General features: G+C 44.8%; 1 protein-coding gene across 2 annotated transcripts in view; it reads left to right on the top strand.

The window, feature by feature from the left end:
• Positions 1-26,884, top strand: part of LOC112231074 (guanine nucleotide-binding protein G(z) subunit alpha) — a 57,377-nt gene that overhangs the window by 15,607 nt on the left and 14,886 nt on the right. Inside the window, exon 1 of one of the 2 annotated variants that reach the window (XM_024397607.2) lies at positions 16,373-16,516. The exons of the other annotated variant lie outside the window; for it this stretch is intronic. The gene's annotated coding sequence lies outside the window, so the exon portion shown is untranslated. Of the gene's footprint in view, positions 1-16,372; positions 16,517-26,884 lie in introns of those variants that run through there. 2 annotated transcript variants of the gene reach the window in all.

Below are 26,884 nucleotides of genomic sequence, written 5' to 3'. Positions count from 1 at the left end.
AGGGATGCCACCCGTTAGATAAAATGCCGAACAGTTCTGTATTTCACTGAAATAATAAATGTTTTGTTTTTTCGAAATGATAGTTTCTGGATTCGACCATATTAATGACCAAAGGCTCGTATTTCTGTGTGTTATTATGTTATAATTAAGTCTATGATTTGATATTTGATAGAGCAGCTTGACTGAGAGATGGTAGGCAGCAGCAGTCTCATAAGCATTCATTCAAACAGCACTTTCGTGTGTTTTGCCAGCAGCTCTTCGCAATGCTTCCAGCATTGAGCTGTTTATGACTTCAAGCCTATGAACTCCCGAGATTAGGCTGGTGCAATCTATGTGAAATGTCTAGCTAGTTAGCGGGGTGTGCGCTAATAGCGTTTCAATCGGTGACGTCACTCGCTCTGAGACTTGGAGTAGTTGTTCCCCATGAGCCGCAGTTTTTGTGGAGTGATGGGTAACGATGCTTCGAGGGTGGCTGTCGATTTGTTCCTGGTTCGAGCCCATGTAGGGGCGAGGAGAGGGACGGAAGCTATACTGTTACACTGGCAATACTAAAGTGCCTATAAGAACATCCAATAGTCAAAGGTATATGAAATACAAATGGTATAGAGAGAAATAGTCCTATAATTCCTATAATAACTACAACCTAAAACTTCTTACCTGGGAATATTGAAGACTCATGTTAAAAGGAACCACCAGCTTTCATATGTTCCCATGTTCTGAGCAAGGAACTTAAACGTTAGCTTTTTTACATGGCACATATTGCACTTTTACTTTCTTCTCCAACACTTTATTTTTGCAGTATTTAAACCAAATTGAACGTTTCATTATTTATTTGAGGCTAAATTGATTTTATTGATATATTATATTAAGTTAAAATAAGTGTTCATTCAGTATTGTTGTAATTGTCATTATTACAAATAAATAAAAAAAATTGGCTGATTAATCGGTATCTGCTTTTTTTGGTCATCCAATAATCGTCATCGTCGTTGAAAAATCATAATCGGTCGACCTCTACCGCCTAATATATAGGTCCTGGATGGCTGTAAGCTTGGCCCCAGTGATGTACTGGGCCATACGCACTACCCTCTGTTGCGCCTACGGTCAGAGTAGTTGCCGTACCAGGCGGTGATGCAACTGGTCAGGATGCTCTCTGATGCAGCTGTAGAACTTTTTGAGAATCTGTGGACCCATGCCAAATCTTTTCAGTCTCCTGAGGGGTAAAAAGTGTTGTTGTGCCCTCTTCACAACTGCCTTGGTGTGTTTGGACCATAATAGTTTGTTGGTGATGTGGACACCAAGGAACTTGAAACTCTCAAACAGCTCCACTACAGCCCCGTAAATTTTAATGGGGGTTTGTCTGGCCCTCCTTTTCCTACAGTCCACGATCAACTAATTTGTCTTGATCATGTTGAGGGAGAGGTTGTTGTCCTGGCACCACACTGCCAGGTCTCTGACCTCCTCCCTATAGGCTGTCTCATCGTTGTCGGTGATCAGGCGTACAACTGTTGTGTCGTCAGCAAACTTAATGATGGTGTTGGAGTCATGTGTCACACCTGCTCCCGCTGTTCCCCCACTGGAGCTCGAGGACGCCAGGCACCCCAGCATTACGCACTCCTGACACCATCATTATGCACTTTTGCCTTCTTCTGTCACATGCATCAGTGATTATTGGACTCCCCTGGACTTTACCTCTCCTATATCTGTCTGTTTCCCCTCTCTGTTCCCCACTTCAGCATTGATTTTCATATGTCCTTGTTTCCCCTCTCTGTTCCCCACTTCAGCATTGATTTTCATATGTCCTTGTTTACCCTTGTGCTGACGCTGTTCCTGTCTTGTTCCTTGTTTGTTCCAATTAAATGTTTGACTCTACCTGCTTCTCTACTCCAGTGTTGGCACTTACAGAAAGCTGAAGCCACCAAATGAAGCATCGGGAATGCTGGCTTTCCGTTTGGTAGTGACGTCGTTGTCCGGGGGGCGCCACCGATTGAAACGAGGGTGCCTAAACCAGCTCATCGGGCTGTCTTGCGCTAGCTGGCTCAAGAGGTTTCTTGTCCCGGTTGGCTCTGAAGGCGTCCATCCCACGTCAGGCCTCAGCCGGATCGCCAGGTTTTTACGCCCAGCCGGCTCTCCAGGCTCTCATGCTTCTTCCGATTCGTTGGGATTTCACGCCCAGCCGGCTGGTCCAGCGCCTGTGCCTTGTGCAGCCCGTCAGGCTCACCCAGGTGGGACATCGGGTGGCGCCCCTAGAGGGGGGAGGGGGTGTGGGGGGATACTGTCACGCCTGCTCCCGCTCTTCCCCCCTGGTGCTCGAGGGTGTCAGGCTCCCCAGAATTACGCACTACTTCCACCATCATTACGCACACCTGCCTAGCCCCGTCACGTGCATCAGCGACTATTGGACTCACCTGGACTCACTCACCTCTGTCATTACCTCTCCTATATCTGTCTGTTCCCTCGTTCTGTTTCCCACTTCAGCATTGACTGTCATATGTCGTTGTATACCCGTGTGCTGACGCTGTTCCTGTCTTGTTCCATGTCTGTTCCGATTAAATGTTTGACTACCCGTACCTGCTTCTCTACTCCAGCATCGGCCTTTACATCGTGCTTGGCCACGCAGTCGTGGGTGAACAGGGAGTACAGGGGGGACTAAGCACACACCCCTGAGGGGCCCCAGTGTTGAGGATCAGCATGGCAGATCTGTTGTTGCCTACCCTTACCACCTGGGGATAGCCCGTCATGAAATCCAGGATCCAGTTGCTGAGGGAGGGGTTTGTCCCAGGGGCCTTAGCTTAGTGATGAGCTTTGTGGGCACTATGGTGTTGAATGCGGAGCTGTAGTCGATGAACAGCATTCTCACATAGGTGTTTCTTTTGTCCAGGTGGGAACGGGAAGTGTTGAGTGCGATTTGAGATTGTGTCACCTGTGGATCTGTTGGTGCCGTATGCGAATTGGAGTGGGTCTAGGGTTTCTGGGATGATGGTGTTGATGTGAGCCATGACCAGTCTTTCAAAGCCCTTCATGGCCACCGACGTGAGTGCTACGGGGCGGTAATCATTTAGGCAGGTCACCTTTGCTTTCTTGGGCACAGGGACTATGGTGGCCTGCTTGAAACATGTAGGTATTAAAGACTCGGTCAGGGAGAGGTTGAAAATGTCAGTGAAGACACTTGCCAGTTGGTCCGCGCATGCTTTGACTACAAGTCCTGGTAATCCTTCATGAATCCCCATGGCTTTGTGAATGTTGACCTGTTTAAAGGTCTTGCTCACATTGGCTATGGAGATTGTGATCACACAGTCATCCGTAACAGCTGGTGTTTGCATGCATGCTTCAGTGTTGCTTGCTTCAAATCAAGCATAAAAGGCATTTAGCTCCTCTGGTAGGCTAGCGTCACTGGGCAGCTCGCGGCTGGGTTTCCCTTTTGTAGTCCGTAGTAGTTTGCAAGCTCTGCCACATCTGATGAGCGTCAGAGCCGGGGTAGTAGGAATCAATCTTAGTCCTGTATTGACGCTTTGCCTGTTTGATGGTTTGTCTGAGGGCAATGCGGGATTTGTTATAAGCGTCCGGATTAGTGTCCTTGAAAGCAGCAGCTCTAGCCTTTAGCTCGGTGTGGATGTTGCCTATAATCCATGGCTTCTGGTTGGGATATGTGGGTATGGTCACTGTGGGGACAATGTCGTCAATGCCACTATTGATTAAGCCGGTGACTGAGGTGGTATCTTGTCAATGCAATTGGACGAATCCTGGAACATATTTGAGTCTGTGCAAAACAGTCCTGTAGCGTAGCATCCGCGTCATCTGACCACTTCCGTATTGAGCAAGTCACGGGTACTTCTTGTTTTAGTTTTTTCTTGTAAGCAGGAATCAGCAGAATAGAATAATGGTGGATTGGACGGCGGGTAGAGCTTTGTATCTGTCTCTGTGTGTGGAGTAAAGGTGGTCTAGAGTTTTTTTCCCTCTGGTTGCTCATGTGACATGCTGGTAGAAATGAGGTAAAAATGGATTTAAGTTTCCTTGCATTTAAGTCCCTGGCCACTAGGAGCGCCGATTCTGGATGAGTATTTCCTTGTTTGCTTATGGCCTTATACAGCTTGTTGAGTGCGGCCTTAGTGCCAGCATCTGTTTGTGGTGGTAAATAGACGGCTCCGAATAATATAGATGAAAACTCTAGATAGTGTGGTCAGAAGAGCAATACTTCAAGACTTCTTTAATATTCGACATCGCACACCAGCTTTTATTGACAAATAGACACACACCCCCGCCCAACGTCTTACCAGACATAGCTGTTCTGTCCTGTCGATGCACAGAAAACACAGCCAGCTCTATATTATCCGTGTCGTCGTTCAGCCACAACTCGGTGAAACATAAGATATTACAGTTTGTAATGTCCTTTTTGGTAGGATAGTCTTAATCCTAGATCATCAAGTTTTTTTTCATATGATTGCACATTGGCCAATAGTACTGATGGTAGTGGTGGTTTACACACTCGCCTCCGAATTCTCACAAGGCACCCCGACCTCCGCCCCCTGTTTTCTCCATCTTTTCTTCACACGAATGTCAGGGATTTGATCCTGGTCTTGAGAAAGCAGTATATGCTTTGTGTTGGATTCATTAAAGAAAACAATCTTCGGTCAGTTCGAGGTGAGTCATCGCTGTTCTGATGTCCAGAAGCTCTTTTCGGTCATAACAGACGGTAGCAGGAACATTATGTACAAAATAAGTTACAAACAATGCGAAAAAAACAAACAACACAGCACGGTTGGTTAGGAACCCGTAAAACCTCAGCCATCCCCTCCGGGAGCATTATGCATGAATAATGCCTAAGCAAATTAATTTCCATATGTCCTGTCTGTGCTAGGAGTTTAAAACAGTTAACCTAAACTAAGCTAGCAGTGTTATTGAAACATTATTTAGTTACCTTCAAATAACCTATCATTTCCATTTTCAGAATGTCAATAAAACCTCCCAGGAAAACTTTCAGGGAACCTGTCACGCCCTGGCCATAGAGAGGCTTTTATTCTCTATTTTGGTTAGGCCAGGGTGTGACTAGGGTGGGCATTCTATGTTCCTTTTTCTATGTTTTTGTATTTCTTTGTATTTGGCCGGGTATGGTTCTCAATCAGGGACAGCTGTCTATCGTTGTCTCTGATTGAGAACCATACTTAGGTAGCTCTTGCCCACATGGGTTTTGTGGGTAGTTGCTTTCTGTTTTGTGTTTTGCATCTGAAAGAGCTGTTTCGGATGTTCTTTTTGTTACTTTGAATTTAGTGTTCAGTTCTATTTAATAAATGACAAACCTGTACCACGCTGCGCTTTGGTCCTCACCTTCTTCCACCAACGGCTGTTAAAGAACCATAGATAAACATTCTAAGAACCTCCTTGCAACCTAAAAATGTACGTTCCCAGAAATTGCTTCATTCCCAGAACCAATGGGAAACGAAAAACGTATGTTCCCACAACTTCCAAAGAACCAAATGTGCTAGCTGGGTATGCTAATGAGGATACCTTTGTATTCATGCAATCCAACTATGCCAGTTGTCACGCCCTGGTCAAAGTATTTTGTGTTTATCTTTATGTATTTGGTCAGGCCAGGGTGTGGCATGGGGTTTTTGTAATTGTGGTGTGTTTGTCTTGGGGTTTTGGTGGTGGTATTGGGATTGTAGCTTAGTGGGTTATCTAGCAAAGTCTATGGCTGTCTGGAGTGGTTCTCAATCAGAGGCAGGTGCTTATCGTTGTCTCTGATTGGGAACCATATTTAGGCAGCCATATTCTTTGAGTTTGTCGTGGGTGATTGTCCTTAGTGTCCTATGCGTACTCTCTGTTAGTTTGCACCAGATAGGCTGTTTCGGTTTCGTTTATTGTTTTTTGTAAGTTCGTGTTTCTTTGTTGTATTAAACATGGATCGCAATCGACACGCTGCAGTTTGGACCGACTCTCCTTCATCACCACTAGAAAACCGTTACAGAATCACCCACCACCAACGGACCAAGCAGCGTGTCAACAGGCAGGAGCAGCAGGAGAGGCAACAGGTGCAGCAGGAGAGGAGGCAACAGGAGCAGCCCAAAAAGGAGAACAGTATGGACTATACTTCTTGGGAGGAGATAGACAGGTGGGCGGTCGACCCAGGGAGAGTGCCGGAGCCCGCCTGGGATTCGATGGAGCAGTGCGCAGAAGGTTATCGGAGAATGAGGTTGGCGAAGCAAGCACGGCGGCGCGGACGGAAGCCCGAGAGTCAGCCCCAAAAATTTATTGGGGGGGGGGCTCACAGGGAGTATGGCTATGCCAGGTAGGAGACCTGTGCAAACTTCCTGTGGTTACCGGGGGCTAGAGAGACCGGGCAGGCACCGTGTTATGCAGTGGTGCGCACGGTGTCCCCAGTGCGGGTGCATAGCCCGGTACGGTATATTCCAGCTCCTCGTATTGGCCGGGCTAGAGTGGGCATCGAGCCAGGTAAGGTTGGGCAGGCTCGGTGCTCAAGAGCTCCAGTGCGCCTGCACGGTCCGGTCTATCCAGTACCACCTCCACACCCCAGCCCTCCGGTAGCAGCTCCCCGCACCAGGCTTCCTGTGCGTGTCCTCGGTCCAGTACCAGCACCACGCATCAGGCCTACAGTGCGCCTCGCCTCTCCAGCGCTGTCGGAGCCTTTCTCCTCTCCTGCGCTGCCGGAGTCTCCCGCCTGTTCAGCGCAGCCAGAGCCTTCCTCCGACACAGCGCTGCAGGAGTCTCCCGCCTGTTCAGCGCAGCCAGAGCTGCCAGTCTGCATGAAGCAGCCAGAGCTGTCAGTCTGCATGGAGCAGCCAGAGCTGTCAGTTTGCATGAGGCAGCCAGAGCTGTCAGTCTGCATGAAGCAGTCAGAGCTGTCAGTCTGCATGAAGCAGCCAGAGCTGTCAGTCTGCATGAAGCAGTCAGAGCTGTCAGTCTGCATGGAGCAGCCAGAGCTGTCAGTCTGCAAGGAGCTGTCAGTCTGCAAGGAGCTGTCAGTCTGCACGGAGCTGCCAGTCTGCACGGAGCTGTCAGTCTGCAAGGAGCTGTCAGTCTGCAAGGAGCTGTCAGTCTGCACGGAGCTGCCAGTCTGCACGGAGCTGCCAGTCTGCAAGGAGCTGCCAGTCTGTAAGGAGCTGCCAGTCTGCACGGAGCCGCCAGAGCTGCCAGTCTGTAAGAAGCCGCCAGAGCTGTCAGCCTACATGGAGCAGCCAGAGCCGCCAGTAAGCGTGGAGCAGCCAGAGCCGCCAGTCAGCATGGAGCAGCCAGATCTTTCAGTCTGCCAGGATCCGCCAGTCAGCCAGACTCTTCCAGATCCGCCAGTCAGCCAGACTCTTCCAGATCCGCCAGTCAGCCAGACCCTTCCAGATCCGCCAGTCAGCCAGACCCTTCCAGATCTGCTAGTCAACCAGACTCTTCCAGATCTGCCAGTCAACCAGACTCTTCCAGATCTGCCAGTCAACCAGACTCTTCCAGATCTGCCAGTCAACCAGACTCTTCCAGATCTGCCAGTCAACCGGACTCTTCCAGATCTGCCAGTCAACCGGACTCTTCCAGATCTGCCAGTCAGCCGGACTCTTCCAGATCTGCCAGTCAGCCGGACTCCTCCAGATCTGCCAGTCAGCCGGACTCCTCCAGATCTGCCAGTCAGCCAGACTCCTCCAGATCTGCCAGTCAACCAGACTCTTCCAGATCTGCCAGTCAACCAGACTCTTCCAGATCTACCAGTCAACCAGACTCTTCCAGAACTGCCAGTCGGCCAGGATCCGCCAGTCGGCCAGGATCCGCCAGTCGGCCAGGATCTGCCAGTCGGCCAGGATCTGCCAGTCGGCCAGGATCCGCCAGTCGGCCAGGATCCGCCAGTCGGCCAGGATCCGCCAGTCGGCCAGGATCAGCCAGGATCCGCCAGATCCACCAGTCAGCCAGGATCTGCCAGTCAGCCAGGATCTGCCAGTCAGCCAGGATCTGCTGAAACCACCAGCCAGCCAGGATCTGGTAGATCTACCTACCTGCCTGAGCTTCCTCTCACTCCTGAGCTTCCTCTCACTCCTGAGCTTTCTCTTACTCCCGAGCTTTCTCTTACTCCCGAGCTTCCCCTCAGTCCCGAGCTGTCCTTCAGTCCCGATCTGCTCCTCAGTCCAGTGGGGTTCTGGGTGAGGACTACTAGGCCATGGTCGGCGGCGAGGGTGGACTATCCAGGGACGAAGGGAGAGGGGACTAAGACATTAACTGAGTGGGGTCCACGTCCCGCGCCGGAGCCGCCACCATGGACAGACGCCCACCCGGACCCTCCCTATTGTTTTGAGGTGCGTTCGGGAGTCCGCACCTTAGGGGGGTTCTGTCACGCCCTGGTCAAAGTATTTTGTGTTTATCTTTATGTATTTGGTCAGGCCAGGGTGTGGCATGGGGTTTTTGTAATTGTGGTGTGTTTGTCTTGGGGTTTTGGTGGTGGTATTGGGATTGTAGCTTAGTGGGTTATCTAGCAAAGTCTATGGCTGTCTGGAGTGGTTCTCAATCAGAGGCAGGTGCTTATCGTTGTCTCTGATTGGGAACCATATTTAGGCAGCCATATTCTTTGAGTTTGTCGTGGGTGATTGTCCTTAGTGTCCTATGTGTACCCTCTGTTAGTTTGCACCAGATAGGCTGTTTCGGTTTCGTTTATTGTTTTTTGTAAGTTCGTGTTTCTTTGTTGTATTAAACATGGATCGCAATCGACACGCTGCAGTTTGGACCGACTCTCCTTCATCACCACTAGAAAACCGTTACACCAGTATATAGGAAACAGAGTGAATTATGTTATGCTGCTTGATGAAGTTAAACAAGTATTCAGACTGATTGAACTTTTGTAAACTACATTATATTTCAGATGAATTTTCCTCATCCTGGCCCAATGATGAAACCACCAACTGCAGGATGTAACTGACGGTGGCTTACAGCAGACACAAAATGACGGTTCCCCCACAGTTTCCAGTCTGTTGCAACAACAGCATTTTTGACATGACCAATATGAAACTGTGTTTGTGCATGTTAGTAGAAGGCAATTCCACTGTAACAGAATTGCGCTGAGACTTAGATTTTTCACTTAAAATGTATGCCAAACAAAAAACATTGATTTCAAAGTTTAACAAACCATACATCTGCACAGTGACTACCTTTAACAATTTACATGGAACATTTTACAAAAACAAGTGCAAGAACTATGCAGATGCAATGAATTTCAGTAAAATATCTCTATTTTTTTTAAGTGACCACATTTTCCCACAACTGTTAAGTATCTGCTGCTTATGATTCAAGGATGTCTGCAGAAAAGAATGGGGTGTAATTTATGACATTACACCTTGAATTTGAAAAAATATATTTTGGTTATTTAACTACAGTAAGTGAAGAGGATTTACACCTGGTAACAGAATTGCGGTTATGAAATTTTATCATGGGTCCCTGATCTGTACTACACAGAAATGCATAATTCTGGATATGAATGTCATTCTCTTCATGGTGTTGTATCCTAAATAGGTACACAAAGGTAGAAATATCCAATATCCTCCTTTGGATATGTAGGTATTATTCTACACACGGGCTATTATTTGAATGAGATCCAACATCAAACAAGACCAAATCTGAACCAATCATAGACGCCTATATTTAACAAGTTTGGACATCAAAGTAATAATAATTCGGTGGATAATAGTTTCAGAATAGTTTTTTAGTTTTTTAAACAGATTTGTTAATTATTTTATTTCAGTTTACTGAATTGTTTTTTCATGATTTGGTTTTCATTTTAGTTTCAGTTTTAGTTGAATGTAATAACCGTGGTGTACTCAACTGTGTACTGAAGGATACTTTACTTTTCTTTACTTGTCCTACTCTACTGTGCTCTACTGTACTGTAATGTACTGTCCAAACTTGTTAAACATAAACATCTATGATTGGTTCAGATTTGTTTCAGTCCGCAACAAGTCATGTACGTCGATGTCTGGGACAAATGAAGGCCATACGTCTGTGGACATTGAAATCTGAATAGGATCATTTTTCAAACTAAATATACAGTGCCTTGCGAAAGTATTCGGCCCCCTTGAACTTTGCGACCTTTTGCCACATTTCAGGCTTCAAACATAAAGATATAAAACTGTATTTTTTTGTGAAGAATCAACAACAAGTGGGACACAATCATGAAGTGGAACGACATTTATTGGATATTTCAAACTTTTTTAACAAATCAAAAACTGAAAAATTGGGCGTGCAAAATTATTCAGCCCCTTTACTTTCAGTGCAGCAAACTCTCTCCAGAAGTTCAGTGAGGATCTCTGAATGATCCAATGTTGACCTAAATGACTAATGATGATAAATACAATCCACCTGTGTGTAATCAAGTCTCCGTATAAATGCACCTGCACTGTGATAGTCTCAGAGGTCTGTTAAAAGCGCAGAGAGCATCATGAAGAACAAGGAACACACCAGGCAGGTCCGAGATACTGTTGTGAAGAAGTTTAAAGCCGGATTTGGTTACAAAAAGATTTCCCAAGCTTTAAACATCCCAAGGAGCACTGTGCAAGCGATAATATTGAAATGGAAGGAGTATCAGACCACTGCAAATCTACCAAGACCTGGCCGTCCCTCTAAACTTTCAGCTCATACAAGGAGAAGACTGATCAGAGATGCAGCCAAGAGGCCCATGATCACTCTGGATGAACTGCAGAGATCTACAGCTGAGGTGGGAGACTCTGTCCATAGGACAACAATCAGTCGTATATTGCACAAATCTGGCCTTTATGGAAGAGTGGTAAGAAGAAAGCCATTTCTTAAAGATATCCATAAAAAGTGTAATTTAAAGTTTGCCACAAGCCACCTGGGAGACACACCAAACATGTGGAAGAAGGTGCTCTGGTCAGATGAAACCAAAATTGAACTTTTTGGCAACAATGCAAAACGTTATGTTTGGCGTAAAAGCAACACAGCCCATCACCCTGAACACACCATCCCCACTGTCAAACATGGTGCTGGCAGCATCATGGTTTGGGCCTGCTTTTCTTTAGCAGGGACAGGGAAGATGGTTAAAATTGATGGGAAGATGGATGGAGCCAAATAGAGGACCATTCTGGAAGAAAACCTGATGGAGTCTGCAAAAGACCTGAGACTGGGACGGAGATTTGTCTTCCAACAAGACAATGATCCAAAACATAAAGCAAAATCTACAATGGAATGGTTCAAAAATAAACATATCCAGGTGTTAGAATGGCCGGGTCAAAGTCCAGACCTGAATCCAATCGAGAATCTGTGGAAAGAACTGAAAACTGCTGTTCACAAATGCTCTCCATCCAACCTCACTGAGCTCGAGCTGTTTTGCAAGGAGGAATGGGAAAAAATTTCAGTCTCTCGATGTGCAAAACTGATAGAGACATACCCCAAGCGACTTACAGCTGTAATCGCAGCAAAAGGTGGCGCTACAAAGTATTAACTTAATTTTGCACGCCCAATTTTTCAGTTTTTGATTTGTTAAAAAAGTTTGAAATATCCAATAAATGTCGATCCACTTCATGATTGTGTCCCACTTGTTGTTGATTCTTCACAAAAAAATACAGTTTTATATCTTTATGTTTGAAGCCTGAAATGTGGCAGAAGGTCGCAAAGTTCAAGGGGGCCGAATACTTTCGCAAGGCACTGTAAGTGTTATTAGTTGGCAGGGGTCTTTACTTCAACATTGTGTTTATATGTATTTCTGATAGTTTTTAAGACTTTTTCTAGTAGATGTTTTCTAAGACCCCTTTTCTATCTGTTTGACAATAAATCAAAGCCTTTACACACACACGCACACACACACACAACTTGGAGAAAATAGGCTTTGTACACATCAGAAATAATGTCCACATAAGTTGGAGGCAATTGTGTTTCCTCAAGGTCATTGATCATTACACTATGTGATGAAGTACCAAAGGCTAAAAACACAGTGTAAAACTTTGTGGATTCATGCTTGAAGTCATCAATTCCCGTTTTTAGGCAGAAAACAAGCACATTCTTGCCTTGTCTTTCTATATATCCCTTTTGTTAGGGAGAGAGAATGCCTGTATCTACAAGCCATGGTAGTATGCAGGAGAGCAAGCATTTCATGAACACTTTCTAGACCGAGGACAAGAGGGAGATGCCTCTCCATGTAGATGGATCATCTGGAACATAGTCTTTTTATGATATTCTGTGGATAAGAGCACCCTTCCATGAGTCAGGTACCTTTCCATTCATCAGACAGACTGACACACACACATACACACAGCTTGCTGGACTCTCTCCACCTTGTACCATCCTTTCTCTTGAGAAGGCTGGCTTACTGCTCTGCCTGTGCACAAACGTGCCATTGTCAGCACCGGCCATACAAGCAGTGTACCGAAGGGTATCCAAGCATAGACCTCTTAGCTAAATACCCAGGCCCAGAAAAAGAGTAAGTGAGTGTACCAAATGTTGAACAAACACAATGGTCAAGGCCAGATCTTCAGTCTACACTGTAAGTGGCCCATGCACAAATGTTCTCAAACAACTGAATGATTGCCGGGGTTGAAAACCAAAACATTTATCAAATCATTCCGTTAAATAGCTATTATTAGGGCACTTGGTAACGTGTGTGTTGTGTAAAAGACCACAGCATACAGTGGGTTTTTGAAAGAAGCTTAGTCATTGTGCTGGCGGAGGAAGCATTACTTAATACTGTGTGCTTTCTGTATGCGTCCGTATTTGGGATGTGTGTGGTGAGACAAGTTTTATGGGTTTGGTAACACTTTATTTGAATGTTCCCTCTTAATCTCTACTTAAGATAATCATAAACATGAATTATATTGTAATTCTAAGTGTAACAATAGTTTACGACAACAGTCTGTGCTGTAAACATGTTATGACAGAAATGTTTGATTAAGTGTTACAGTGAAGAAGAAAAAAAGGGGTAAGAGGAAGAAATCTCATGATAATATTCCCTCGATGACGTTATCCCTGGCAGGAAAGAGTAATTGTGAAGTTGGCCCGCAGTCCTATCCCAGCAGCCCCAATAGGGGAGTAAATGCTCTCACTATGACCCAATCCTACACATCCCACACCCAGCTCCCAGAACAGGGGAGGATGCCTGGGATTTCCTGAGGCCAATTAAAAGTTCTGGAACGAGTCTGGAAGGAAGAAACTTCTGGGTGTCCTCTGATGCACCCCAGGAGGCTTAGGAAATTAATGATTATAATAAATGACTTGAACTTGCTGATTGAACACAAGGGCCCAGATCTGGTTGCAGCTCTGATCCATTTATCCATATAGAATAGAATGAGACTGTCAGAGGCCCTGAGCTTCACCTCATATGACAGGAATTCTGGGTAATCCTGGGGGAAAGTCAGCTGACACATCTTGGAGTAGTTAAGGTGTTATCTGCTAACCTCCTCTCTCCCCTCTCCACTTCCCCACTTTCCTCTCACTGTCATGTGGGAGAGAGAACTCAGACCCAGAGTTCTGATGATGGACTCATTTTTAGGGATTTTGAAGACTCATTTGGCATTTGTGATCAAAATGTATAGTATAGTTTGATTCAGTGTACTATCTGTGCAAATTCCAAGTCTACTGGGTATCTGACAGTCACACTAATGTCTGATAATGCGTTGTATATAGAGGCCTGTTTCCAAGGTTTGATGTATTTTAGCAGCATTCCATTCCTCAAGGACAAAGGACAGGAAGGTAGGATTATGAACTGGAATCATGTCTGGGTCATTATAGGGAAACCAGGACCAGTCAGAGCACCAACCAACCAGCATATTGAAGCAACAACTATTTGGGCCAAAGTCCCAATCTTGCATAAAGCAACACTGAAGATCAATCAGTCTGTGACCTTCATCTCCTATGGTTCTGATGTAGGACGGTACGAGCGAGCTCACCGGCAGTGACTCACTACAGCGAGACAGACCATTTTCTAGGTTGGAAAATGTGTACTTCAATTGTCTCCAGAATGCAAAGCATTTTCACTTAATGTCCACATTTACTCAACATACGAAGCCAGTCATCATTTTCAGAGGCAGGTGAACATTGTGCTGTCTGCTTGTGATGGAAGGCTGTAGTGGATTTACAATGATCTGTTTCTCTGCTGCCTGCGGGATATTATATTGACTTTTTGGTTCTGGTCTGAGTTTTTAGACGGGAGAGGAGCCTGCTGGTTTTGTATGCTTGGTTTTGCTTCAGTTTAAAGCTCTATTTTAACACATTCTTGGGAGAGCATTTCAATCTATTGGATCAAATTCAATACATTTTGAATTATAATAAAATCCAGCGCTAATGAAACCCTAAAATTGATTCACGCCTTGGAACGTCTAGGTTGGTCATGGGTCATTCCTCCTCTAGTCCTTTAACCAAATACTGTAAATCAATCATCTCCGGTTAATGAATTTTGCAGCACAATGCAGGCGATGCATTAATAATTACAGTGATTTCTCAGTGTTCCACTATCAGCCATGTAACTCTCGCTGCCTCAGTTTATCATCGAAAGTTTCCACCACAATGTCAATATCTGTACTTTTTACTCAACCAGTTTGTTAATCATTATTTAAATTGCCAGTTTTGTGACGATGTATTGTTTTCTTCTAGCTACTTCAGTTTAGCTCAAGTTCCCGGAATCCAGCACTTCTACTATTAAACGCCGATTTACACTGTTATTAAACTGTAGGTTAATCCCTCAACTGTTAAATATGATTCTTAGCAGCATTATGCTGTTAATAATCCAGACCTTTTGGACCTTTAAACACAGTGACCACCCACTTGTCCACTGATAAGGTGTTTTTCCCCACCCAGGCTCTAGAACTAAGACCACTGCTTACTGTCTGGCAAGGTTAGTGGGATTTTCTCAGTTTCAATTGCATTTGTGTAAGTAATAGGTTAACTTCTTAATGGTAATTTGGCAAGCAAGTTAGTTAGTTGAGTGAACAGAGACTGTACTTTAGATAGATGTGGGAGGAGTGAGTTTTAGGATTGTTAAATTATTGTAAATATTTGCCATTCTATGTCGTACATGCGTCACTAAACAACTATAGTAAACACTCCTATTAAAATAAGTGCTAAGTGCTACTAACTTTACCCCTCCTCATCCACTCCCTCTCTTTCTCTTGCCATCTGTCCTTCTCTTAACTTTATATTTCTCTTCCTCTGCCTCCCAGTCCCAGAGTACTTTGCTTTGAGCTAAGTTCTCAGGAACAATTAAATGGCTGATTTAAGTCATGTGTACCCCATCAACCAGTCAGACGTCACAGTGTGCCTCAGAATCCCTAGCTTGGTGCGAGAAAGATTTAAAACTCGTGTCTTCAATACAAATTAGTAATTTTCTACAGAACAGGAAATTCCAGGGCCCTGCTTTTTCTAAGTAAATTAACAACACATATGTGGCTCAGTATTATTGCATGGCCTCATCCCATTGTTCACTAAATGATTTATTGGAACAAAAGGCCTGTGTTGGCTAAATAAATTATTTAGGCCCAGAACTGTCTCATGGTAAATGTTTTGATTTACAATTTTTATTGCATTACTAGTTTGTTGACAATGGTTTTACTGATCAGTTGATTGGTCACAAGGCTGGCAAGCCATTGTCTCTGTGTCCTTGTCTGTCTATTGACACGTTCACCTGCAGCCCTCCCATCCAACCAGCTAGAATTCACAGGAATATTAGGTCCAGATTTAGTCCACTCTAAGACAGATCCTTGAGTGTCTTGCAGAGGAGGCTGGTGGGAGGAGCTATAGAAGGATGGGCTCATTGTAATGGTTGGAATGGAATAAATGGAATGGTATCAAACACATAAAACATATGGAAATCACATGTTTGACTCTATTCTATTTATTCCATTCCAGCCATTACAATGAGCCCTCCACCTAGCTCCACCCACCAGCCTCCTCTGGTTTCTTGGTAGCCTAAGAGAAAGAAAGATGCTATGATTTTGACTCAACATTTATTACTTTTAAGGTGGTCTAATTCAATCACTTTAATTCAATATTAAAACAATCTAATTGGCATCCTACTTTTAGTTTGGTGATGACGACAAAGAAGAAGAGGTAAAATTACATGTCAAGCAGCATGGATCTAATTTCTTAGTATAACTGCACACAGATCCACATTCAGCTGTATGAATGCCAAAGGCAGTTTGGACAGCCTCATGCACACCATTGATCGGTGTAAGTGATCAGGAGTCCCATCAGGTCAGCTCTTCTTTCACCCCCACCTTTCTTTACCATAATCTCGTTCACCAAGCTAAACTTGGCACCGCACGTGAGCCTACTCACAACCTATTTAGGTTGCACTGCATTTCTCATTATGGTTGAAAACTCTATAGGCAAATGTGTCGCTCAGCTCAATTGTCTCCATGTCTACCAGGGGAGCCAGGTCAGGGAGGGTAACTGACTGACCAGTGAGTCTGGTGTCCTCAGTACCCCCAGTCTACCAGGCTGCTCTGTCACCACAGGAACCCCAGCCTCCTGCAGGGAGTAAACCTTCTACCCTCCATCTCTCCCAAAGCACTGTCCCTGCACTGCCATGGACCAATTGGTAAATGGAACATTAAAAGCATAAGCATTGTGCAAAATGATATGAGTGCTATTTCACACAGTCTTTGTGGAATGGGGTTGGCTGAGAGAGAGAGAGAGAGAGATGGGAGAAAGAGAGATGGGAGAAACAGAGAGAGAGAGAGAGAGAGAGAGAGAGAGAGAGAGAGATGGGAGAAAGAGAGATGGGAGAAAGAGATGTAGGGAGAGAGAGAGGTGGGGATGTAGGGAGAGAGACTAATTGAGAGAGAGAGAGAGAGAGATGGGGGGATAGAGAAAGCGAGAAATGGGCGAGAGAGAAATGAGAGGGAGAGGAAGGGAGGTAACCTCAGCGTGATGTAAAGTAACCAGTGACTGATTGTTGGGAAGAGGCCTGGGGTGTGTGTGCATGTGTGAGAGGGAGACGGGTGTATAAATTGTGAGGGTGTGGGGGGTATGCACTGTGAGAGAGAGACGGGGTGTATGCGTGTGTGAGGGGGTATGCGTGTGTAAAGGGTAGAGGGGGTATGTGTTGTGAGTGGAGAGGAGGGTATGCGGTGTGAGGGGGAAAGGGTGGTATGAGTGTGTGAGGGGCGTGTGTTTTGGGTGAGGGGGTATGCATGTCTGAGGGGGAGAGGGGGATATGTGTGTCTGAGGGGGAGAGGGGGGCATGCGTATGTGTAGACATGAGTGAAGGGGGGATGGGGCATATTGCAGAACGTAACTGCTGTCGAGCTGCTTTACATAACAACGGCATTCATTAATAAGACAGAGATGCCATTGCACTTTTTGTCAGAACTTACATAACAATCTATTTATTGCTCAAAGCCAGGCCTGTTCAGTGGCAGGAGAGATGAATTGGTGGCATACTAGGTAGGCCTGGTAACCCTGGGGCTGCATGCTGAATGCACTCAGGACCATAGAGATAAAACTGCCCAGGACTGCTGTCTACAGTTTATCATATCTAAAACACAACATCTATAGATGTATTTCTGAATTTTAAAACGGCACTTCTGTATACCAGTATTTCACTTATTTAGAGCGTTGGGCCAGTAACCGAAAGGTTGTTAGATCAAATCCCCAAGCTGACGAGGCAAAAATATGTCATTCTGCCCCTGAACAAGGCAGTTAACCCACTGTTCCTAGGCTGTCATTGTAAATACAAATTTGTTCTTATCTGACTTACCTAGTTAAATAAAGGTAAAATAAAAGAGTGTACAGTATATTTCAAAACATATGAGTCTGGCTGTTGGAAAATGGACAGTACAGTAGGTCTGATCTACGTTAAACACCTAACATGATCTCTCTCGAAATACAAAATCGTCCCCCTAAAAACATGAACACACACAGCTGTACAACTCATCTATAAACTATACTTAAACAAACAAAACACTTTTTCAATACTCATCACACTCTCCACTGTTCCTCCTTCATTTTTAAAACATAATGACCTGAGCAAAAACATTACTCCTGTGTCTAGCAATCACTAAGCATGACACTAGCACAAAAATAGCTCGTGCTTGTGCTTCAATTCTGGCTTGGTTTTCATTGTCTTGCTCTTCAACCTCTTTTTAATTCAGCCCAGCCAACTGGATAAAGATAAGCTAGCAGACAGATCCCTTTGCAACCTCTTTCAAAGTCCTCGTTATTTGTATAATAAAAAAATACAATGACCACACTACATGTGAAAAAGAGTGAGAGAAAGATGGCTCATTCAGAAATTGTCATGTGTAGATTGACTGTACATTAGGACATGGACCACAAATAATACAATTGCTTCAAGAATATCGTATACAACATTTTCCGTTTCGATAAAAAAAAGAGTCTTGCTAAGTCCTGTCTTAACATCAATCCACCTCAATACACACCTCAATATTAACATCAATACACGAAAAGCAAAACATAAATAATATTAATAATATTAACAATAATAATCTCCAGAGTTAGCATCCCCTGAGACCGGAGCTGTGTTCGAAAACTCATACCAACCCCACTAACCGTATATTAAGTATATACAATCTAACTAACTACCAAATGTTTATTGACTTGATTATTCATGTCATTCTTAACTTAGCTAAGTGGTAAAGTCGTTGTGCGTTCTCAATGGACATTGTTAATTAGGTAAGATTTCAGAGCACTCTCGTCTGAGTGTTCCAGAGCACAGAATAACTGATGAATTTACGAACGATCAACACCCATTGAATATGGCCGGTGTCAGTAAAAATGTGTTATTAAATTGTTGCCAGCTGCACAGTTACAGTCACCAACGCTCTGGATAACCATGAAAACATCCTAACGAGCTCTGCTAGGGCAAGTAAAATGGTAAGATTGAGTTGTTGTTTCATTTGTGTCTGAGACCTTCATGCTGCTCATCTCTGCATGATTGAAGAAGTCAGTGAGCTCCGTCGGGTCTATTTAAAAATGATGGGTGGGGCAGCTAAACCTACTGCGTGATAGGGAAAGATGAGATACCCGATCTGTCCAACGTATCACCTCTAAAATGTAAATAAAACACGATAAAGAGTTTACATAATGTGTCATTACATACCTATTTGAAGGTTTGTGTCGAAATTTGAATCTGGTTTTTAGGACGACGCTAAAGTTATCTTCAGAAGTAACGACTTTTGAGAGTCATTCATGATGGCTTGCAGTGATGATGCAAAAAAGGAATTAATTCAGTTGAACAATTGACTAGGTATCCCCCCTACCCTGTCCCTGATGACATGTCACAATTTAACGTACAGCATCGGAGGGGTCAGTTTTTCAACTTTTCTCCAATAATATCGGGCCATTACCATGTCAACCAATGCTTGAATAGAAACGTAATTCACACCCCAGATTGATGCCAACACAGTTGCTACAGTCCCATTAGTTTTCATTGCAGCCTCATTTAAAAATCGCAGTTGCGTAAATTTGTACAGAATGGGGTTAGTCAACAGTACACCCTTCGCAAGATGTCTAGCAAGTAATTTCTTATGCTAACAAGCTAGCAAGAGTGTGCATAGCAACAGCATCATCCTCCGGTAGACAGGCATAGCGCTAGTACGCTCAACTGAAAGGATACCGTTCGTTTACAGTATACTAAAATCAACTAATAGTATAAAGTATGTAGTATATACTCATTAAGTATGTAGTATACAGTATACAGATAGTATGGGTATTTGCACACAGCTCGGGTCTGATATCTCGTACGTCTGTATGTTAACGAAGTAATGTTCGACGGAAGTTTATGCAGGAGCGCTTCAAAGAGACTTCAAAGAAGGCCAGCCTACTTTCTGATACAGAATGTATTTTATTTATTAGGATCCCCATTAGCCGACTCCAATGGCGACAGCCAGTCTTACTGGGGTGCGACACATAACGAGAAAGAGATCATTGAAATACATTATTGACACTATCGCCCATAATAAAGCTTAGTGCGCTGTGATAAACTCTGTCCAATGGCTTCAATACAGTGGTACAGTAGCTGCATTCATATAGACAACATCGCTATAGTCTATAACCGGTATGGATGTTGATTGAATGATTTGTTTTCTGCTATTTAATGAAAGGCATGACCTATTCCTATAAAATAAGCAAATATTTATTCCTAATTTCTTAACTAACTCATCAATAAGCTTTTTAAAAGATAGCTTTTCATCACCCAGATGTCCAGATATTTATAAGCAGAGACAAGATCAATGAGGGCATCATCCAATGTACGTATGCATAAATCATCAGATACATTTTTATGTGATTTTGAGAATAACATATACTTGGCTTTACCTGCATTAAGCACCAATTTCAGTTCAACAAAGGCTTTCTGCAAAGCAATTAAGGCAGATTGAAGTTCCGAAAGAGCCTGGTCAACCGTGGGGGCAATAGCATACTGTAGCGGTTTCCCAACCGTACTAAGAAGGAAATATTTGTACAGTTAGGAGTCACTGTCTCTTTGAGGGCACAGCGGTTCCATAATTCCACGTATCAACCCGAGAAGGCACCCAGGTCACAGATGTTTGACCTGGTCCACCTAGCAAAAAAAATGTCTAGAACTCGCAACCCTCTATACTGGGGTCATCGTGGAAAGAATAGTGATTGACCACTACATCCGGGGCTTACCTTACGAGCTGAAAAAGGTTGTCAGCCAGGGCAATCCCACCACAGTGGATGGAGTGGTGAACCTCGTTTAAAGCCATGTCGAGCAACTGACAAACTGCTCAAATCCAGCTGACTGGACAGAAACACCAAGGAAAAGGGAGGCCTCAAAGAAGGAGCAAGACATCCCAACTGCAGACTCCATAGAGCGTCTGGATAATGTGGGCGCAAGGACCCTTTTTTCACGACCTGAAGCAAAGGCTAGGCATAGAGGGGTTGATACCGACACCCGGAAGTGCTACCACTGTGGAGAAATAGGACACATCGCATGGAACTGTCCCAAGAAGGAGGAACCCATGCAGGTCGACATTTCTTATCTACACCACTGCCATGTCGTTTCTGCCCATGTCCAAGCCCACTGCCATCCCCCGCACCTCAGTCAGATACAGGTCCAAGCCCACTGCCATCCCCCGCACCTCAGTCAGATACAGGTCCAAGCCCACTGCCATCCCCCGCACCTCAGTCAGATACAGGTCCAAGCCCACTGCCATCCCCCGCACCTCAGTCAGATACAGGTCCAAGCCCACTGCCATCCCCCGCACCTCAGTCAGATACAGGTCCAAGCCCACTGCCATCCCCCGCACCTCAGTCAGATACAGGTCCAAGCCCTCTGCCATCCCCCGCACCACAGGCAGATACAGGTCCAAGCCCACTGCCATCCCCCGCACCACAGGCAGATACAGGTCCAAGCCCACTGCCATCCCCCGCACCTCAGTCAGATACAGGTCCAAGCCCTCTGCCATCCCCCGCACCTCAGTCAGATACAGGTCCAAGCCCACTGCCATCCCCCGCACCTCAGTCAGATACAGGTCCAAGGTAAAGAAGTAGATGCTCTTCCAGACTCCGGGAGCATTGTCTCCCTTATCATGCCTTCACTACTAACCCAGTTGCAGAGGACTGCCGCTCCAACCATGCACATCACCTGTGTACATGCTGACACCAAAACGTACCCAACCGCAGATGTAGAGATTAACACCAGCAGAGGGCGGTTCAGAAGTAACCTAGAGTTGATTGAAAACCTACCATATCCCATGCTACTGGGTGGCGACTGTCCATATTTTCAAGAATTGTCCTGACAAAGGAGAAAGTAGATGGCTGTGCCAGTAATAGGGCATATCCAGGTCCATTTACATTTTCCATTGAAAATAAAATAGAAGAACAAGAACTCCCTGACCTATGAAAGGAAAATGAACAAATTGGTTCTTACCTGCCCGACTCCCGTAGCCGATATTCAATTTCTCCTGGGAGAATAAGGGGAAGGAAACGACAAAGAGGTAGGAAACTGAGTGGGGATAAAGCTGAGATCAGCTGCTGCTGTTTTTGGTGTTTGCCATAAGAGAGGTACCCCAGGCATCCACAGGCTTTTCCCCATTTGAGCTATTGTTTTCCCACAGGCCCAGAGGATTGCTAAATGTGACGAAGGAGAACTGGGAACAGCCCAGCCCCCACAACACTGTCATAGAATATATAAAAGAAATGAGAGAACGCATAAACAGTGTAATGCACATTGTGAAGGAACATTTACATCAGGCCCAAGAGTCGAGTGTATAACCACAGTCCAGCTCAACCCCGAGAGTTTACCCCAGGGGATTGGGTTATGGTGTCAGTACCCAGGACGGAATGTAAATTCCTGGCCACATGACGGGGTCCCTACAAGGTGCTGCAGAAAATGGGGCCTATGAACTACCTCATCCATCAGCCAGGGAGAAGGAAGCCGGAACAGGTGTATCATATTAACCTGTTAAAAAAAGTGGGTAAGTCAAGAAAAATGGTGGGGGGAGGTAAACAAACATACAGACTTCAGTACTTTCGGCCACTTCCCTTTCTTCCGAGAACCTGCTGGAAGATATTACCCTCGGAGATGTATCACCTTCCCAGAGTTACGTTTGTTGGTTATGAAAAATAAAGATAAGGGTTCATCAAAAACCTTACCGGGTGCCAGAAGCGAAGAGAGCTGCAATAAAAGAAGTGGGGAATTTGTTGGAGCTGGAAGTCATTGAAGAGTCACACAGTGCGTGGTCCAGCCCAATAGACCTGGTGTTGAAACCAGATGGTACAGTACGATTCTGTAATGACTTCCGTAAGTTGATTGTCATTTCGGAATTTGATGCTTATCCCATGCCGAGAATAGATGAGATGATAAAAAAAAAAACGGGGAAATGCCCGGTTCGTTAGTACACTTGACCTAACCAAGGGGCATTGGCAGGTTCCTCTGACCCCTGCAGATTGTGAGAAGACGGCATTCTCGACTCCAGACGGCCTGTTCCAATATGTGCGACTGCCCTTTGGACTTCATGAAGCCCCCGCCATGTCTCAAAGGCTGATGAACCGCATTCTGCGGCCACCTCAATCGTATGCTGCAGACTACCTGGATGATGTGATAATCTACAGCCACACATGGGAGGAGCACCTAATCCGATTAACAGCGGTCATACACGCCCTTTGGGAAGCAGGACTCAAAGCCAACCCAAAGAATTGCATGCTGGGGGTAAGCAGGACTCAAAGCCAAAACCCAAAGAATTGCATGCTGGGGAATAAGTAACCGTTCCTGAATAACCGCAAGGATTATGTTTCATCTGGGCCCAACCTGCCATTCCATTTCAGCCTCCATCCTTTCCACTATCGGATCATGGTAATGTTGATGCCATTTATCGTATGCATGCCATGTTTTCTTCGACCACTCTGACCACAGGGTCAATGCTGAGGGGGAAGGTATGTTGTGGTTTCAGGGGTTGTGTTGTGGATGGACGTTATGTGCCTGCGAGGTTTCTTTGTTTTTTGGCTGCCAGGACCATGGACAGCAATGTGAAGTATTCCCCAGAGGCAGGACCACAGACAGCTCAGGGAAAACCTCTAGACTGCAGCAGAACAGCCACACCTGTCTCTAGTTGTAATCATAGCCAAACTGCAGACGGGTGAAACCAATCCGTTCCTCTACCTAACCGTGCCCTGAGTTCTTTCTTTTACCCCGGCAGGTGAAGGAGTAGGAAGTTATTGGAGAGACAGAGCGTACAGTGGAGAAGGAGGTTTTAAAGAAGGAAATTATGATTTCAACAAGGATTGGACCCCCAAAGACAAAGCTTGGAGGACCTTCCACTGGTGGCGAAGTGTTTACTTTGTTTGTTTTGGGTTTTGTATATCAAGAATGCTGCCAAAGCCTGCTAGTAATAAAGCGTTTTAACCCTTCACTTGGACTGGTGTAGTGTGTTTGTATGTGTAAACCCTGCCCGGCGCCGAAACTGCTACAGTACAATACATCTGCATGTAACAATTTTTACCAGATAGACCAACATTGTTTATATAGACAGTAAAAATGACAGGACCTAAAATGTATTTCCTTTCATAATATCAAGGAAACCTGATTTAATAACACTGTCAGCAAAAAACATTGTGTCCTGTCTGTCAAGTAATTTTCAAACCAATTACATGACGCCTGATCCATACCGATTGCAGACTATCTTTAACTGTATGGAAACTGCAAATGTTGCTATGGCATGAAACCAGACCAAATACTATTTAGAAGAATCACTTCAGATTTTTCTCTATAATGATGCCAGAGTGCTGACAATGAAGGTGGTCATGATGGAGCTGGAATTGGACTGCCTCAGGCAGGGAGGGTGGGGGCTTCGAGCTAGGCTAGCTTGACTCCACACACCTGCACCAGTGGATGGCATTGGGAGGCGCGGTAGGCTGGTGGTATGGACAGGGGTTCTAGCCACTGGCCGGCTATTGGTAATTCTCCAGGATCAGAGCTGTCTCCCAGGGCCGTTAGGTCCACCTCCACTGGGGTAAAACTGTTTGATAGCCGGATCAGATCTTCCAGGATAGATGGAGGCCAGCCAGACTGCCTCCCTCCCGACTTCTGACACCTGGGTAGTGACCAGTCTCTCCCCTGGGCAGCGGAGTTGAGCTTACCATCTGTCCGGTGGAGTGGAACAGATCAAAGCTGCCCGATTCATTGGCACCCTGGCTGTAGGAGGCACTAAAGTCCAAGATGCGATTTGCTTGGGATGCAGCTAGGTCAGTGAAGTTTGAAAGCAGGTTCTGCTTTTGTCGCAGCTGAGCTAACAACCAGATAATCTCTTTTCATAGCTGCTTGATTCTTGCATGGAAATCATCTCGCACCTATCGCATTTGGGCCTAGTCATGTATAAAAACACTGGTAGTCTAGCACTGCTAGCCTGCTAGCTAGTAGGATCCAAGCTCTGGTCAGGTTGGAGAGGTCCCAGCCACAGGGGCTAACTACGATGCTAGCTTGTAACTAAGGGTGTGTAGTACAATGGAAACGCTAATCCAAACGCTAACCCTAAACGATATGAAAAAATAAAAGTGCCATAGATTAGGCTTTAAACAGACAACAAATTCACATGCCAAACAAATTCAAAAAACACTGGCAACACACCAATCGGCTGTGATGTATTCTGCCTCGAGTGTTGATCTGAACATGTACACATGGTGATGCAATGTCATGCATGTATGGGTTTTACAGAGTATGCACATATTGTACAAATGTACTATTTTAATTTGATCACTCTGTTGTCCGGGATAATTTTCCTGCGCAATAGGAAATGCAAATTGTAGTATATTAGAGGTTTAAAAAGTTGAATTTAATTTATCCTCACCAAAAATGTACTAACCCCTACAACAATGTATATTTATTATTATCACTTAATAATTAATGTTGTTGCAGGATTATTTTTCTGCTGTGAGAAACTGGTCAAATTAAGATATGCCTACGAGGATATAATATAGACATGTGCATGCATTATGTCTGTTAACCAGGAATCTTAGATTACCCAATTGTTTGAGGATTAACATCACCTGCCAATCTAATATGATTGACCTGTATCTGATGGCAAATTGGTGCTTTCCACTATCATGAGAGAAATAGCCCATTATACAACAGTGACAGACCTTGACTACAGTACAGTACATGTGCTAATTTCTAGTAATGATTAGATATTGTAATTATTTGCAGCACAGTGAATTAGAAATACTGGGAGAGCTCGGGCAGAGGAATCCATTGTGCCGTGTGCAACAAGCGGTGAAGGAGAGGCGAGAGAGTGACAGAGTTGGTCTCACCCTGACTATCACATTACCTCAGTGCTCACCATTAAACATGTGTCTGGCCTGGCCTCTCTCCACGGTCCCTCCTCTCTCTTACTCTTAAAGGGACACACCCTCACTACAGCACACAACGTCATTATTTTCCACATCAAAACTACTGTCCTTGATTCAGTGAACTGGTGACGTGTGCTCTGGGTAATAGGGTTTGAAGTGCATCCAGTTATACCATTTCAAATACTACAGTTTCATATGGATTTGAAAGGGTAGGTTTATTGTACTTGACTGATATCATGTTTGTGAAGTGATACTAACACTTGCTCTTCTGTGTATCAGAAAGCAGTTCTGTAGTTCTGTGAGCAGTGGAGGCGCTGCAGTGTGCCTATTTTATACCTGACTAGCTGCATGTTTGGAATGGAAGGCCTGCCGACCGACCTCGTGCCTCATACTTCCCCTGGTGTTTATGCATTCACATTAGCATAATGCATACCTTGTCATGCCATCAAGTCAGTGGCCTACATGTACAATTAACTGGTCAACTGAACAATGTCTCCTCTTATTTGAGGGTATTTTCATACATACCTGTTTTACCTTTTAGAAATGCATGGACTTTATGTAACTGAACAAATAAACCCAACCACCCTACAAACACACCAAGACAGTCGTGAAGAGTGCACGACAAAGCCTATACCCCCTTAGGAGACTGAAAGGATTTGGCATGGGTCCTCAGATCCTCAAAAACGTCTACAGCTGCACCATCGAGGGTATCCTGGTTGCATCACTGCCTGGTATGGCAACTGCTCGGCCTCTGACCGCAAGGCACTACAGAGGGTAGTGCGTACGGCCCAGTACATCACTGGAGCTTTGTTAAGTTTTTACTTATCTATTTTTACTTAATACTTATATTTCTTAAAACTGTATTGTTGGTTAAGGGCTTGTAAGTAAGCATTTCACTATAAGGTCTAATTGCTCCTGTAAGCAATTAGACCTTACAGGAGCAATTATTAGTATTCGGCGCATGTGACAAATACAATTTTATTCGATTTTTGATTTGATTTTCAAGTGTATGACAGTCTGTGCATTCAGAGGGACATGGGTAATATCATTCACAAGAGCCTGAATTAAATGTGGGTTATTGTTGCATGATCATGAGAAAATACACATCACACCACCTCCTCAGCAGTTATAGTAATTT

The sequence above is a fragment of the Oncorhynchus tshawytscha genome, linkage group LG33 (genome assembly GCF_018296145.1).
Source record: "Oncorhynchus tshawytscha isolate Ot180627B linkage group LG33, Otsh_v2.0, whole genome shotgun sequence".
Taxonomy (NCBI): domain Eukaryota; kingdom Metazoa; phylum Chordata; class Actinopteri; order Salmoniformes; family Salmonidae; genus Oncorhynchus; species Oncorhynchus tshawytscha.
The sequence above is the reverse complement of the archived record's forward strand: the minus strand, read 5'-3'. Positions and strand labels throughout refer to the sequence as shown.